At 44.5% G+C, this 15,000-nt stretch overlaps 1 protein-coding gene across 1 annotated transcript in view; it reads left to right on the top strand.

Moving 5' to 3' along the window:
- Positions 1 to 15,000, top strand: part of kcnc1a (potassium voltage-gated channel, Shaw-related subfamily, member 1a) — a gene marked incomplete at both ends in the record, with an annotated part of 25,499 nt that overhangs the window by 2,388 nt on the left and 8,111 nt on the right. The gene's annotated exons all lie outside the window — the stretch shown is intronic.

Raw genomic sequence — 15,000 nt, 5'->3', positions numbered from 1 at the left:
TACCCTCCCTCCCTACTCCCTCCCTCCCTACTACCGACTACCCTCCCTCCCTCCCTCCCTACTCCCTCCCTCCCTCCCTCCCTCCCTACTCCCTCCCTCCCTACCCCCTCCCTCCCTCCCTACTCCCTCCCTCCCTACTCCCTACTCCTGACTACCCTCCCTCCCTACTCCCTCCCTCCCTCCCTTCTCCCTCCCTACTCCTGACTACCCTCCCTCCCTACTCCCTCCCTACTCCCTCCCTCCCTCCCTCCCTACTCCTGACTACCCTCCCTCCCTACTCCCTCCCTCCCTCCCTCCCTACTCCTGACTACCCTCCCTCCCTACTCCCTCCCTCCCTCCCTCCCTCCCTCCCTACTCCCTCCCTCCCTCCCTACTCCCTCCCTCCCTCCCTCCCTGACTCCCTACTCCCTCCCACCCTCCCTCTATCACAATGTATTATATGCTCTCTCTCTCTCTCTTTCTTCCACTGTGATAGTTCATCTTTGGCGTTACAATTATGTCTGAGTTACTGAACCATCTCTTGAGCCATAGAAGCCATGCAGTGTGCTGTACACAAACAGGACATTTGCAGAACTTGATTGACCAAGACGTGGAATTTCCACCGACCAATTACGTGTCCAGTCAGGGAGTCAATTACTTCTCATTAAAGTCACATTAAGCCCCCTCCTGGTCACTACGGGCAAACTTAATACGGCTCTCTGAGAAAGACCACATGGAAATACACTTAGGAATCTTGTCCATCTGTAAATAGCCTTTACTGCTGTGACAGAGAGAGAGAGAGAGAGAGAGAGAGAGAGAGAGAGAGAGAGAGAGAGAGACAGACAGGGGCGGCTGTGGCACAGGAGGTAGAGTCGGCGTCTAATGATCGGAAGGTCGGCAGATCGGCGGTTTGAGCCCCGGCTGGCCACATGTCAAAGTGTCCTTGGGCAAGACACTGAACCCCAAATTGATCCCAGTGAGTGGGCTGGCGCCTTGCATGGTAGCTTGCCGCCATTGGTGTGTGAATGTGTGGGTGAATGGGTGAATGAGAGGCCGTTGTAAAGCGCTTTGGACGGAGGCACTATATAAGTCAGTCCTATATTAGACAGACAGACAGACAGACAGATTGAGATTGAGACTAAGAGAGAATCATATTTTGATATCAGGTGGACCCTATGCAGGGTGCCATATCCCTGTGTAGACAGTGAAGCACAGCTCATAAACCACTCTCTCTCTCTAACCAACCAGCCTATGGCTCTGCCATCTCACACCCTCCTCCTGCCCTGCTGGCAGACAAGCTCACTTACACCTGTTGAAATACATACAGTCATTACGTAATGCTCTACCTGTCTAACTACCATGTAGGTACGTGTTGCAGTACATTACGAACATGGCTCTAGTGTAAACCTAATATTCTTGTGGAACAGGTGTTCATCCAGCCCTCACCCCTTACAGAGAGACATCACAAGACAGTCATAACCTTGTCCTCAAAAACAGTTTGCAGAGGGGTCAGTGCTTGAGGCATCATTTGTTTGAGGGTCTGAGGACTTTCTGATTAATCTACTACCTGAATTTGTAAGAAGGCAGATTAGATTAGATTAGATTCAACTTTATTGTCATCGCAGAGTACAAGTACAATACAATGAAATGCAGTTTAGCATCCAACCAGAAGTGCAAATAGTGATATAAGGGCGTGATATAAATATATAAGGGCATGATATACATTTTTGTCCTGTCCTGAGTGGTCCTGGATCAGATTATGTAAAAAACTCAATTTTGACAAAAATTGAGATAGAACCTTATAATTCTAACGTCACGAAGTGACATTGTGTAGCTAGAACGTGCGGACGGGCGTCGGTGGGGTTTAGGAGGGAAAAGAAGAAGGTGTGAGATTGGCACGGTTAGGAGTGGAGGTGGGCTCTGGATGGAAATGAGTAGGAGGTTTATTCTTTCTTCTCATTTAGCCACAGCTGTGTTGTTGTTGTTGTTGTTGTTGTTGTTGTTGTTGTTGTTGTTGTTGTTGTTGTTGTGTTGCACCACCGTCTCACTCTTAAAGTCACACAAGGAAAACAGCAGTGGAGTTTCTGTGGAGGAAGGAAGAGATTCAAAATCAATATCATGCTTTAAGCTTTTAAAGAGGACGTGTCATGCTTTAGCATGAGGAACCTATACCGTAACACCCGTCCCACTCTGCCAGCAACTCTGACCTCAACCAATCAGGGAGGAGACCACCGTCCTTGAGCTTGAGCAAGAGATCCATAGTACTTAAAAGGAATGCGAAAGGAAAAGTGCACCTGCATCAAAAAAAAGTAGCCTAAGTGGGTTTAACCGCCTTGTTCTCCAGGGGGGAGACCACTCCTTGACATTGGTGTGTTGGGAGGAGAAGCTCTATAAACGGCACAGTGTGAAAACAGATCCATGCTGAACACAGCATGGCTGGCTGAGTCCCTTACGGGGCAGAAGAAGCGATTTGAATTAATTAGGCTGCAATATAGTGGAGCGGTGGGCACAGACCCTGGTAATTAATGGAGAGACAAGGAGGAGGCATCCCATTACGGAGCAGATTATGCTGGGTAACCTTGCCCCCAACTGAACCAGGAAGTGATACCCATTTGAAGGAGCTCCAGACTCCAGAGAGACTGGCTCCAACGGTTTCTGGAAGGGGGATGTGGTGGCTGGGATATTGTTACCATCATACACCCAACACCCATACTTTTTCATTTATCCTTCACCATACATTACAATGACAATTATTCATAGCTACTATGTGCTTGGACATCACACACTCACACCGTTTCCCTCCTGCCAGCCAGCTGTTTCTTTCTTTTTTAAAGTTTTTTTTTCTGAGTGAGGCAGTGCCACTCATATTTCGTCTTTTTATTGCGATAGAGACAGTAGAGATTTGACAGGAAGGATGAGGTGAGAGAGAGAGAAGGGATGACATGCAGGATATGTCCGTGGTGGCCGGGAATCGAACCGGGAACCCTGCAGTGTTACATGGTCAACACTTGGTGTGCACACCATCAAGTCCCCCAGCTGTTTCTTTCAAAGCAAGAATGTTTTTTGTACTTTGATGACCTTGAGGGATTCGGGAATGTCACACACCTCCTACGCAGACCCAGACCCGGCCGGCCCACAGCCGTCTCTCTCTCCACAGTGCAACGCCAGCCAGTCGTCCCCTGGTCCCTCAGGTGGGGACATCTCTTGCAGCTCCTCCTAACAGAAGTGGAGCAGGACACCCCTTTAAAAAGCACCGGGGTGGGTCCCCACGAGCCCCTGCATATATAAATATCCCCGGCTGAGAGGAAAGAGGAGCGCGTCAGAGAGCACGTCAAGAGAGCAACTCTAACTGGGGCAAACGCCACCGCTGCCTCACTTACAGTACCTCTCGTTTGCATGGATCACCCAGGATGCACTTGGGATAAAAACACTGAAGGATAGAGAAAGGCCCTGGACGGGGTTAAGAATAAGACGTCCATTTATTTCCCAGTAAAAACGTACATTTACATTTAAACCATTTTAGCAGCAGATGCTTTTATCCAAAGCGACGTACAATTAGAGATTGCAGAGAGGGACAGTCCCCCTGGAGTAACTTAGGGCTAAGTGCCCTACTCACTTCAGACGGTTATGGATATGATAGAACAGACTCTTAAGTGGTCACATGACCAACTGACACAAGTTAACATTATATCTGACTCCGAAAGATATTTTATGGTTAATAATGATTGAAATTGATTTGCTCATCATGACTGTGTGACAGACCCTAACCCTGACCCTAGATTATATTAAGAATACCCAATGTGCTACCACCGTGCCCTCAAGTTACAATGAATCACGAGTTTCTACTCTACGACCCTCACTAGTGTTGTTAGCAATGCAGGTGAAAAACGTATCTACGTATTTTTTTCTGAGTGGGGCAGTCCCACTCATATTTTTCATTTTATTGGACAGATATAGTGAAGACAGAGAAGGAAAAGAAAGTAAGGACAGGGCATGTCAACAGGGCATGGGCCAGATTCAAACCCATGCCGACATGGGCATATTATGTATGCACTGTAGACCGCATTGCTAGACCACTGGACCACCCCAGGCCACATACTGTGCTGTTTTAACAGAATCATCTCTATACCTTACCCAGCGCACAACATCACATTAATGCACATAGGAAGAATAAGAATAGACTATCAACAAATTAACCAATTGAACAGTTTCAAGGTAAAGTATGAGTGTAGCAAACAAATGGAAGTTTAACTATATGTTTAATGCTATGTGTGTCAAGGACAGCACAGGACACGGGTGCCCATACTGTAGGTCTAATACGAGAAAGGAAATCTTGCTGCCCTTGTCCTTAAATACCCTCCCAACAATAGAACATCCAGCCAGTTGACCCATACTATATACATTAAAATAGCAAAGGAAGTGACAACAGGTATGGTGTGATTTCTTCCGGACGTCCACATTCAACTGTTAGTAGGCTGAGAGAGGGGGACATTCAACTGTTAGTAGGCTGAGAGAGGGGGACATTCAACTGTTAGTAGGCTGAGAGAGGGGGACATTCAACTGTTAATAGGCTGAGAGAGGGGGACATTCAACTGTTAGTAGGCTGAGAGAGGGAGACATTCAACTGTTAGTAGGCTGAGAGAGGGAGACATTCAACTGTTAGTAGGCTGAGAGAGGGGGACATTCAACTGTTAGTAGGCTGAGAGAGGGGGACATTCAACTGTTAATAGGCTGAGAGAGGGGGACATTCAACTGTTAGTAGGCTGAGAGAGGGGGACATTCAACTGTTAATAGGCTGAGAGAGGGGGACATTCAACTGTTAGTAGGCTGAGAGAGGGGGACATTCAACTGTTAATAGGCTGAGAGAGGGGGACATTCAACTGTTAATAGGCTGAGAGAGGGGGACATTCAACTGTTAATAGGCTGAGAGAGGGGGACATTCAACTGTTAGTAGGCTGAGAGAGGGGGACATTCAACTGTTAATAGGCTGAGAGAGGGGGACATCGAGCACCATTCAGAGAGGGGGACATTGAGCACCATTCCCAGTGGAGGATCAGACAATCATTGTCTTTGTCTCAGCCACATTTAAACACATTTAGATCAAATAGCAGACATTCCCTCTGCCATCACCCATAAGCTGTTCTGTGCCTTCCTTGTTGACCAATTTACTTCAGGGCAACAGCTACTGTTTCAGTTAATCTACACTCTAACCATTGACTTAACTGACTTATACAGATATTATTTCAACAGCTTCAGTGTTTTCTGCATAGTTAATCTTGTTAAAGTTACTCACCCATTACAATGTCTATATATGTATATATATATAAATATATATTTTATAATACATATATTACATCACTGTACATACTTACTGTACAATAACTTCACATAGATTATACACCTCCACTAGGCTCACAAATGTTAAGAAGTTAGAAGAAGTTCAGAAAATGAACATGACACATAATAATAATAATAATAATAATAATAATAAGTTGTGTTGTGGCAGTTGACTAGTGGCATTGTGGACAGAACAATGTACTACAAAATTATCATATTTCAGATAAGAATAATTCACATGTTGGTCTTTTTCCAAAATACTACCCTCTCATGGTCTTTGCTAATAACAGTAGCTACTCCCCTGAAGCAATGCACTGGAAAAGATGGAACTGATATACAGTGGGATACGTTTTAGCACTCTCATGTCGCTTTATGTGAAGTGTTTTGGATGGGTTGGAGACTAAAAGAGTGAACAATAATTTAAATGTTTAGTTTGGGAGTTAGGCTTAATCTGTAGCCATGGGAAACGCCCCTAAGTGATATCTTGTTATACTGTAGCAAAGGCTTTGGTGATGATTTGATTATGCCTTGATACGACATGCAGTACTCTTGCCATTTGTATTCAAATTGATTGAGATGACTGCCATTGGGCAGCTGTGGCTCAGGAGGTAGAGCCGGCATCTAATGATCGCAAGGCCGGCGGTTCGGTCCCCGGCTGGCCACGTGTCGAGGTGTCCTTGAGGCAAGACACGGAACCCCAAATTGCTCCCAATGAGAGAGCCGGCGCCTTGCATGGTAGCGTGCCGCCACTGGTGTGTGAACGGGTGAATGAGAGGCCATTGTAAAGCGCTTTGGAATAAGGCGCTGTATAAGTGCCGTCCATTTACCCTGACAGTGCTGCAGTACATTAAGGGGCAGTTTCCCAGACAAAGGCTATACTAGGCCTAGTCGTGGACTTAATCACACTTTCGATGGAAGAATCTCCACTGAGGATTCTTTCTAGTCTAGGACTAGGCTTAATGTGTCCTGGAAACCGGCCCTTATCGTACCAGACTCTGGAGTAATATCTGTGTAGCCCATTCATCATTGTGCCGTAATCGCTGAGTGTGCAGTTGTCTCCGTCCGCTGTGCACAGTCATACAGGAAATTATGTGAAGTGGGATACACACGGTCTCATAGGAATAACCTTGTTATCTGCCTCTTCAGAGAACAGAGTGGTACAGAGATGTATGGGAACTTTGCATTCGACATGGCATCTGCACGAGCGATACGCCATGTAAACTTGAAAATCGAAATGTATTCATAATCTGAAACCATAAGCTGAAAACAACTGCTTGCATTTTATTCAAGGATGTTACTATGCTTCAAAAAACCACGCCATAGGCCTACATAAATGAGCAGTTGCTCACAATGAAATTTCAGTCTTACTTTATTTTATAGTATGTAAGGTCTTGTTCTGTATATTTGATGATTTACATTTTGACATTTATCAGACGCTTTTATCCAAAGCAACTTGCAAAGCAAGAACACTTCATACACACATATAAAGTATGTGAATCATCTATACATCAGTCATGAAAGTTAAGATCTATGCTAGGACCAGGTGCATTAATAATAATAATAATAATAATAATAAGAAGAAGAAGAAGAAGAAGAAGAAGAAGAAGAATCATAATAATAGATTTAATTTAAAAGCGCCTTTCTCAAACTCAAGGACACTGTACAGAAAACAAAGAGAACAAAACAAACAAAAAAACTAAACAGAACAAAAATACAAAAGATCATGGATCAAGATCATATTTTTAAAAAGAATGAGAGTTCAGGCAGCTATGGGGAATAGTGTTCCTCACGTCCCACGCCATGCTGTACGAAGGCCAGTCTGAACAAATGGGTCTTGAGTCTGGTGTTGAATGTGTTGAGGGTATCAGAGCAGGGAGACCTGCCTCTACCTCGGCCCCGAGCTCCAGCACCTCTTCCAGGCCTCCCAGATGAAGTTCAAGGACTTTGAAAAGGATCTAGTTAAGGTGCAAGTTGAGGTGTCTTCAGAGGAACACCTGCAGCCCTTCAAGGACAACATGGAGGAGTTCCTGAGCCAAGCTAGGTCAGACTTAAAGACTCAGCAGACCCAGCTCAGCACGACTCATTCCGTTCTTCTCGGTCGAAGAAGGGAGAGAAAGAGGTTTCCCCCGACACGTTCTTCTCCGTGTGATGTGAGTTCTCCACTGACTTCAAAGACTTGTGGAAGAAGGAGAACAACTCGATCCTACAGGAGAGGTTAAAGAAGGCTGAAGAGGGTTTCAGACAAGACAAGGAGAAGGCCAGCTAGAGTGTCAAACCTAAACATGCCACTGGAATCAAAGCCAAGCTGGGCATGAAGATATGAAGATATGACCGACTTTCCACTGTACGTGGTACATTTCTACTGAGTCAATTGCCAGGAGTAAATGAGTAAGAAGTCAGTAAGAAGTTGCACTTCATGTTCCTGCAGATTAAGCACCTAGGCTTCAACAAGAACCTTTTGAATTTACTTTTCACTCAACAACAGCCGTCTCCCTCACTAGCCTGCTCTGTGGACGGCCTTCTGTTCTTTTCTTTGCTGGCCACATCAACATCCAACCAATGAGGAGTCAGATTGTCACCACATCGGGACTCCTGATTGGACAAATGGCGAGCATGGTGGGTAGACTAGATTAGATGTGTTGGGGTGGGGTGGGGGGAGGGGGGTATAGCATCAATGTGTCCTCCTGAGGGATGAAATAACAGGAATGTGGAGAAAGCACGTTGTGGTAGTTACAGGTATAGAGTTGGATGGTTTGCAAGGCAATATGAGATGCAGGTAGCGCTTTACGGTACATGTGGGAAAACTAGGGTTAGGGTTAGGTGCTAGGGTGCTACGGTTAAGGTTAGGGTTAGGGTTAGGGTTAGGGTTAGGGATAGGGATAGGGATAGGGATAGGATTAGGGTTAGGGTTAGACATGCCAGCATGTACCAAATCGACGTAGCACCTAACCCTAACCCTAGTTTTCCCACATGTACCGTATTCCCACATGTACCGTAACATATACACACAATCGAAAACAAATACATTGTAATCTGACCCTTCTCTCAGGCCTTCCTCGATGGACTCCCTCTTCTTCGTTTCGTAGAGGATGTCACTCTTAGACAGTCAGGATAGAAGGACAGATTCTGTAATCGCTGATGACCTAGCAGAATTGTAGCCCCTCCCACCTAACGATCAGTTAATGACCAGCCTGTTTAAAGTAGTTAGCAAAGTTGCAGCCTCTCCCACTAGTACTAGACAGCGATTGGCTTCAGACACATCTCTCTCTATTCTCAACTGAAACTATCACACTAGGTTTCTGGCAAGATAACTCACAGCAACACACTCTAACAAGTCTAAACAAGATTGATTTTATTTACTAGTCTAGAGACAGAGAGAGAGAGAGTTCACCAATAAAGTCAAAATGTACTATGTGCCTAGCTTGCCAGCCAGCTTAAGTAGTTAGCAATGTTGCTGTCTGCATAGCTGGCATTAGCCAAGTGTGTGTTTTATGGATTAATGAATGACAAACCCACTTATGATATTAGCTAGTTGATTACCGGAAGGCACACACACACGCACGCACACACGCACACACACACACACACACACACACACACACACACACACACACACACACAGTATGTGAATGTGTTGTGGCCTTTCGTTGTTCATGTTGTGGGTAGAGGGAGTGGCTTGTGTCCAACTATTGACTTAACTGTCAATCTTGACGAATGTGTCAGTGCTGCTCACACATACAGTAGGCTTAACGTACAAGGGTGTTTTACACACAGAAATGCTTGTGGAGACAGGGGCATTAATTTGATTCCTTTGGCAGTGACTCCATAGAGTGAACTTGATTCATGGCATAACCTTCTCTCTCTCCTCATTAGCATCTGCTGATTCTAGAAAGCTCTATGAGTCCCTAGGGGCTCTTTCTCACTTCCCTCCTCACCTCTCTCTCTCTCTCTCAATCCTCACCTCTCTCTCTCAATCCTCACCTCTCTCTCTCTCAATCCTCACCTCTCTCTCTCTCAACCAGATTCCTCCCCAGGAACATCTACAATATTTTACATTGTAGGCTTTTAGCAGACCGTGACGTTAGAATTATATGGTTCTATCTCCATTTTTGTCAAAATTGAGTTTTTTTCATAATCTGATCCATTAGGTGTTTATTAATGCCTGTGTGGTGTTATTTTTAAAATGTTGACATTTCTGAGTTAGTAATTCATAAAATACAAAGGTTCCATCTCACAAAACATAATGGAATATAAAAGCTTTGACGCTCAATATCTCTGAACTGCCCTAAACGGAGATAGAACCTTCTCATTCTAAACTCACGAGACGCCTTTATCCAAAGCGACTTACAACAAAGATATTTGTCTAATAATTTAGTCATCTGTTATCAGTTATCCTAAGTTACCCTAATGTACTGTATGCTATAACCAGGGGCTGTTGGCAGTTTCGATGCTAGAAGGAAGGAAGAAGTCTTTATTTTTTCTCATCTAGTCACACTAACACAAGCACACACACACACACTACTACTGTGTATTGATTTAATGTAATATAGTATAGTGTACTGTACATGAATGCAGACTAAAAACACACACTACTAAGTACACCGTTGTCACAACCTCCTGAAACCCACAGAAAGGGAAAAATGGATGGGTGGAGAGCAAGGTAGTTACATAAGAGAACGTGACATGCTTTCATCTCAGGGAGGTATGCGTCTAAAAGAGATGGAGAGAGTGGGAGTGGTTGTAGGAGAGAAGGGTCTGCTTGCAGGTTTATTTTTTAGCATCGACTCAAAGCTGCTGTCTCCCACACTTAGTGGCACTGGCGTCTGAGGCTTCCAACTCACCTCAATTGTTTTTGAATAACTGGTTATTTTTGGTTATTATGTTCTTAGGGTTAGGGTTAGTAATGTAAAGTACCTCACAGCTCTCACTTTAAATACTTTATTGTTCTATTCACTACAGTATCACTGTATGTCTGTAATCTCTGTATGTAGCCTATACCTTACGGTACTATACCCAGCCTATACCCTAACCCTAACCCTGTTGACAATTGCTCAAATATGATTTTTATGTTTGACCCCAGGAAGACTAGCTAATGTCATGGCATTAGCTAATGGGGGATCCTAATAAACAAATAAACAAATAAACTCACTGTAACCTCTTTGTAGAGCTACAGTATAACCTCACGATACAGGAAATCAACCTGTGTTGTGTTGTTGTTGTTGTTGTCGTCGCTGCTGTCGTCTATGTTAATGAAGCTCCATATAGCTAAGGTATGATGCAGTGCAGTGTGCAGTGTGGCTGCTGGCGGATGTTTGGTTGTTGGGTGTTTATTATTTCCCACAGGTCTGTTCTATTAACAGGCCCTGATGTGAAGAGGAGTCTGTGATGCAAACTGACAGGATGAGGCCTAGCTGCTGATTGGTCGGCTTTGAGACGGTGGCTATATGCTCGGTCATAATCTCTCAGCATTGTCCTTGGTTCCCCCCCCCCCGTCCATCCGTCTGAAGGATGAGGCCTTGGCCAGCCAGACACCCAGGGAGAAAAGAAAATCACCCCACTGTTAAAGAGGCCACTTCACTGGACTAAAATGTCTGAGCTCTCCAAGGCTCTCTTAACACTAGAACAGCCGTGCCTTTTTTTTACCTGCTATAAGAGCCGCCTCGGGGGTCAAATGTAAGACCATAGTCTTTACAATGGAAAGCTGCTATTGACACACAATGACCACTAGTTGGCCGTCTTGTAAATTAGCCTGCCTCCTACACAGAAAAACTGCAAAATAGCTTCATACTAGCTTATCCTGATGAGATTTTTGAAAATGTGAGGACACTGGGTGGTAGAACACACATGTCTAGGAAAAGTCATGAAAGGAGGGTCTTGAAATTTGATCGAGTGCAAAGATATAAAAAATGTTTTACTCACAGGGTCAAATGACCCCACCCATGGCTGTTCTAGTGTTAAGAACATACTGTGTGATGCAGTAGAAGAGTATGGTCATTCTTATTTTTTGCAATCTTGTTTCAGTATTTACGTTGTTTACTTTGTGGGTAACTAACGGTACTAAGGTACGAAATGAAAGCGGTGCTGAATCTTTGTCAGTACAAAAGTGTCCCACTTCAAAAGCCACATTTACGCGGCTTTAACAAAGCAAGATATAACTAAAAAGAACTCACCAACATGTTGCGGCTCACACGCCTTCCTTATGGTGCAACTTCACTTGTTCACTATAGGAATACCCCGATATCTCCGATCACCAGTTAGCTTTGTCTTCATACTTGATGCCTCCCTGTCTCCCCTCGCAATTTGTATATTTTGTATGAGGAAGGTTGGCTCTGATATTGAGAATTCATGTAATATGAGATAATAGTTTGTCTCAAGAGAGAACGCACATAGAATACAAATAACTTCCACGCCAGGATATCACTCAGCAGTTCGTCAATAATGATCCTGTATTCCCATCACTGCATCCACATACAATATTGACCCAGTGCGGGGCTCAAGTTTGTCTGCTCTCCACCCCCCTGCACCAACCTACGGACCTTCGGGGGCAGAGCTTTCAGTGTGGCACTGGCAGCTCCCACCCTCTGGAACTCTCTCCCCACAGCGATCCGCAATGCCCCCCTACCCTGGACACCTTCAAATCAGCCCTCAAAACCCACCTGTTCTCTAAGGCCTTTGGCCTCTAGTTTAGTTTGTCACTCTCGTTGTCTTTGTTTCTTTGCTTTGTTTTTCTGTTCTGTCTGTCTGACTGTCTGTCTATGAAATCTGTTAAGCGTCCTTGGGTTTTGAGAAAGGCGCTAGGCTATATAAATCGAAGATATTATTATTATTATTATCAAGTTAACCTGCAGTCGTCAAACTAGTCAAACATTAACTGACAGTACAACACTTGTACAATTGACAGTATCTATACAATCTTACTTTTAACAACAACTGTACTTGTCATGTCCTGTATGAATGATGTTGTTTTTATAGTTTATGCTAAATCTTTGCAAATGTTACACACGGTACAGAAAGTTTGGCAGCAGCAAGCATTGTTCCCCAGACGTGTGATACAGGCAGCAATGGAGTCCTGTGATGCAGTTAAATATGGAAGCACGTCTGTCACCTTTGCTGGGCTTGTCACCTAGTCTTATGAACACAGGTCTGTGATGACAAGGACAGTGACAGTCTCTTCTTACTGGCTGGAAGCACAGCTGTCCTCCGTTTCAGAAACCCAAGCAATAAGGTGGCTTTCATGTGGAGGGCAGTGATGGAGACATAGGGAGACAATGTCATTTTGAGTGTGTGTGTGTGTGTGTGTGTGTGTGTGTGTGTGTGTGTGTGTGTGTGTGTGTGTGTGTGTTTTAAAGAAAGCCAGCTGAGAGTTGAAGACCTCTCTAGGCACCACTGTGCCTGCCATCTCCTGACCTCTGAACTCTGCAGCCATGGGCAGCAGGAGCTAGCCTACTAGCATCCAGTGTAGCAGTTGTTTATGACTGATCTGCTTTTATTCCAATCAACCAACCGGTAACTATAAAGGCGGGGCACCACTAAAGATTTATAAGAGAAGAGTCAAAGAGTTTTGATGACGTCTGCTCAACAGCCTGCAGCTTGCACAGCCTTCAACATCAATAGTGAGAATCACCGAAGTCAGTCTCCGTTGCAGAGTTCTTCATAGTCATGACCTTCCTTCAATTTAATTGGTCGGTCAGACTTTCTGCATCTGCCCTTTCTGATTCTAGTCGTGTCGAGTGGGAGATAATGAGATAATGAATGTAGTATTCTGAATTAGACTAATAAACGAGTGCATGTTTTTCTGCATCCTTCTGTACTAAGCCGTCTTTCAGACGAGCCGTGGGAAATCATTATGGAAGGGTCACTGCGTTTCTCGGCAATCTTCTAGTGTGTTTCTTTTTTCCAGTGAGAAACCTTTTCTCCTGAGAAGCTATTAAAGGGGTGTTTGTTGTGAGAATCGGTGTCGCATCGCACAGTGTGCTCTCAGATAGTTCAATAGCATAATTGGATTCAACCTGTGTCGTTTATATTGACATTGTACTGGGTTCTTGGCAGAAGTTTGTTAGTAAGGGTATTATCAAGGTACCCTCGATACCCAATGATCTTCTTAGCTTCTAGGTGCTTTTGTTGTTCTTATTGATTGTATGTGGTGAGACGTTTTTCTGTTTCTCGGTGAACATGCTGCTGTAAACTAATTGCCCCTAGTGGGACTAATAACGTGTTTGAATTGAATTATTAGTGCAGGATGTTGAACGTTGAGGGGGCAGGTACTGTAAAATGAAAAATCAAATGAAGACTACAATTCTTATTAAAATGTAAATGGCATTATGTATCTCTAGAAACCCTGCTTGTCCAGCTCTCCTGACTGTATACGCTGTACAAGCCTGGCAGAGAGAGAGAACCTCCTAGACCTGAATCAGACCCGCCTGTTTAATATTCCAGTGGTGTTAAGTGGAGTTACACAACCCCATCTGCCTTCCCTGGCAATATCAGCAGCATCAGCAGCAGTAGCAGCACTAGCAACACCGCCGTGAGACTCAGGCTATATCAGCCATATCAGAGAGGATTATACACTCTTACCTTTTATTAGGAACACTAACTATACTAATACTGGGTAGGGGGGCCTCCATTTGCTCTCAAAACAGCCTAAATTCTTCGTGGCGTTGATTCCACAATATGTTGGAAACATTCCTTTGAGACACTGGTATGTATGTTACGGTACATGTGGGAATACAGTACATGTGGGAAAACTAGGGTTAGGGTTAGGTGCTAGGGTGCTACCTACGGTTAGGGTTAGGATTAGGGGTAGGGTTAGGGTTAGGGTTAAGGTTAGGGTTAGGGTTAGACATGCCAGCATGTACCAAGTCACCCTAGCACCTAACCCTAACCCTAGTTTTCCCACATGTACCGTATTCCCACATGTACCGTAATATGTACGTGATGACTGCGATGATCTTTCGCGTCACGAAATTCTTTCAGGTGCACTTTTTTCAAGCTGTGAATCTCCCGTGAATCCCACCACCACATCCCCAAAGGTGTTCTGTTTGATTCAGATCTGGGAAAGGCCACTGAAGAACACTGAACTCATTGTCACGTTCATGAAACCAGATGGTCAGCAACAATCCTTAAAAACAGGCTGAGGCATTCAAACGATGATTGATTGGTATTAACGTCCCCAGAGTGTGTGCCAAGAAAACATTTCCCCACACCATTACACCACCTCCACCAGCTTGGCCTGTTGACAGGATGTACACGTGTTGCTAATAAAGTTAATGTGCATTAGCCTCCATGAGACCTTGACATTAGTGTACATTAAAACACTTCTGAATCGATGAGCAGCAGCTCTCTGGCACGCGGGCACATGGCGTTGTCTGGGCCTTGTGCAGTCACAGTGCCCTCTCTTCTCGGGGAAAAGAAAACCTCAAATGCTAGCTAGCAGCGAAAGCTGACCTAAAAAAAAGCTTCCTCATGTAAAATATGACAGAGCCCCTGTTTCTCCTGAGCCGCCCGCCCCCCCCACATCGAAACTGATGTAACTTAGTTGCTCTTCTCTGCGAGAAGCACCCTTTTAGGGGCATGTCCTTCCAAGAGACACCCCTGTTTAAGTGCACTGACCTAGATTTAGACTGTTCCTACAGGTTTGTACTAGCTTGCTCACTTCTAATCTCTCTCTCCCTGTCTTTTTTTCTT

This window comes from Nansenia antarctica, assembly GCF_963989245.1.
Source record: "Nansenia antarctica genome assembly, chromosome: 4".
Lineage (NCBI taxonomy): Eukaryota > Metazoa > Chordata > Actinopteri > Argentiniformes > Microstomatidae > Nansenia > Nansenia antarctica.
This window is presented reverse-complemented; position numbering and strand designations above follow the sequence as displayed.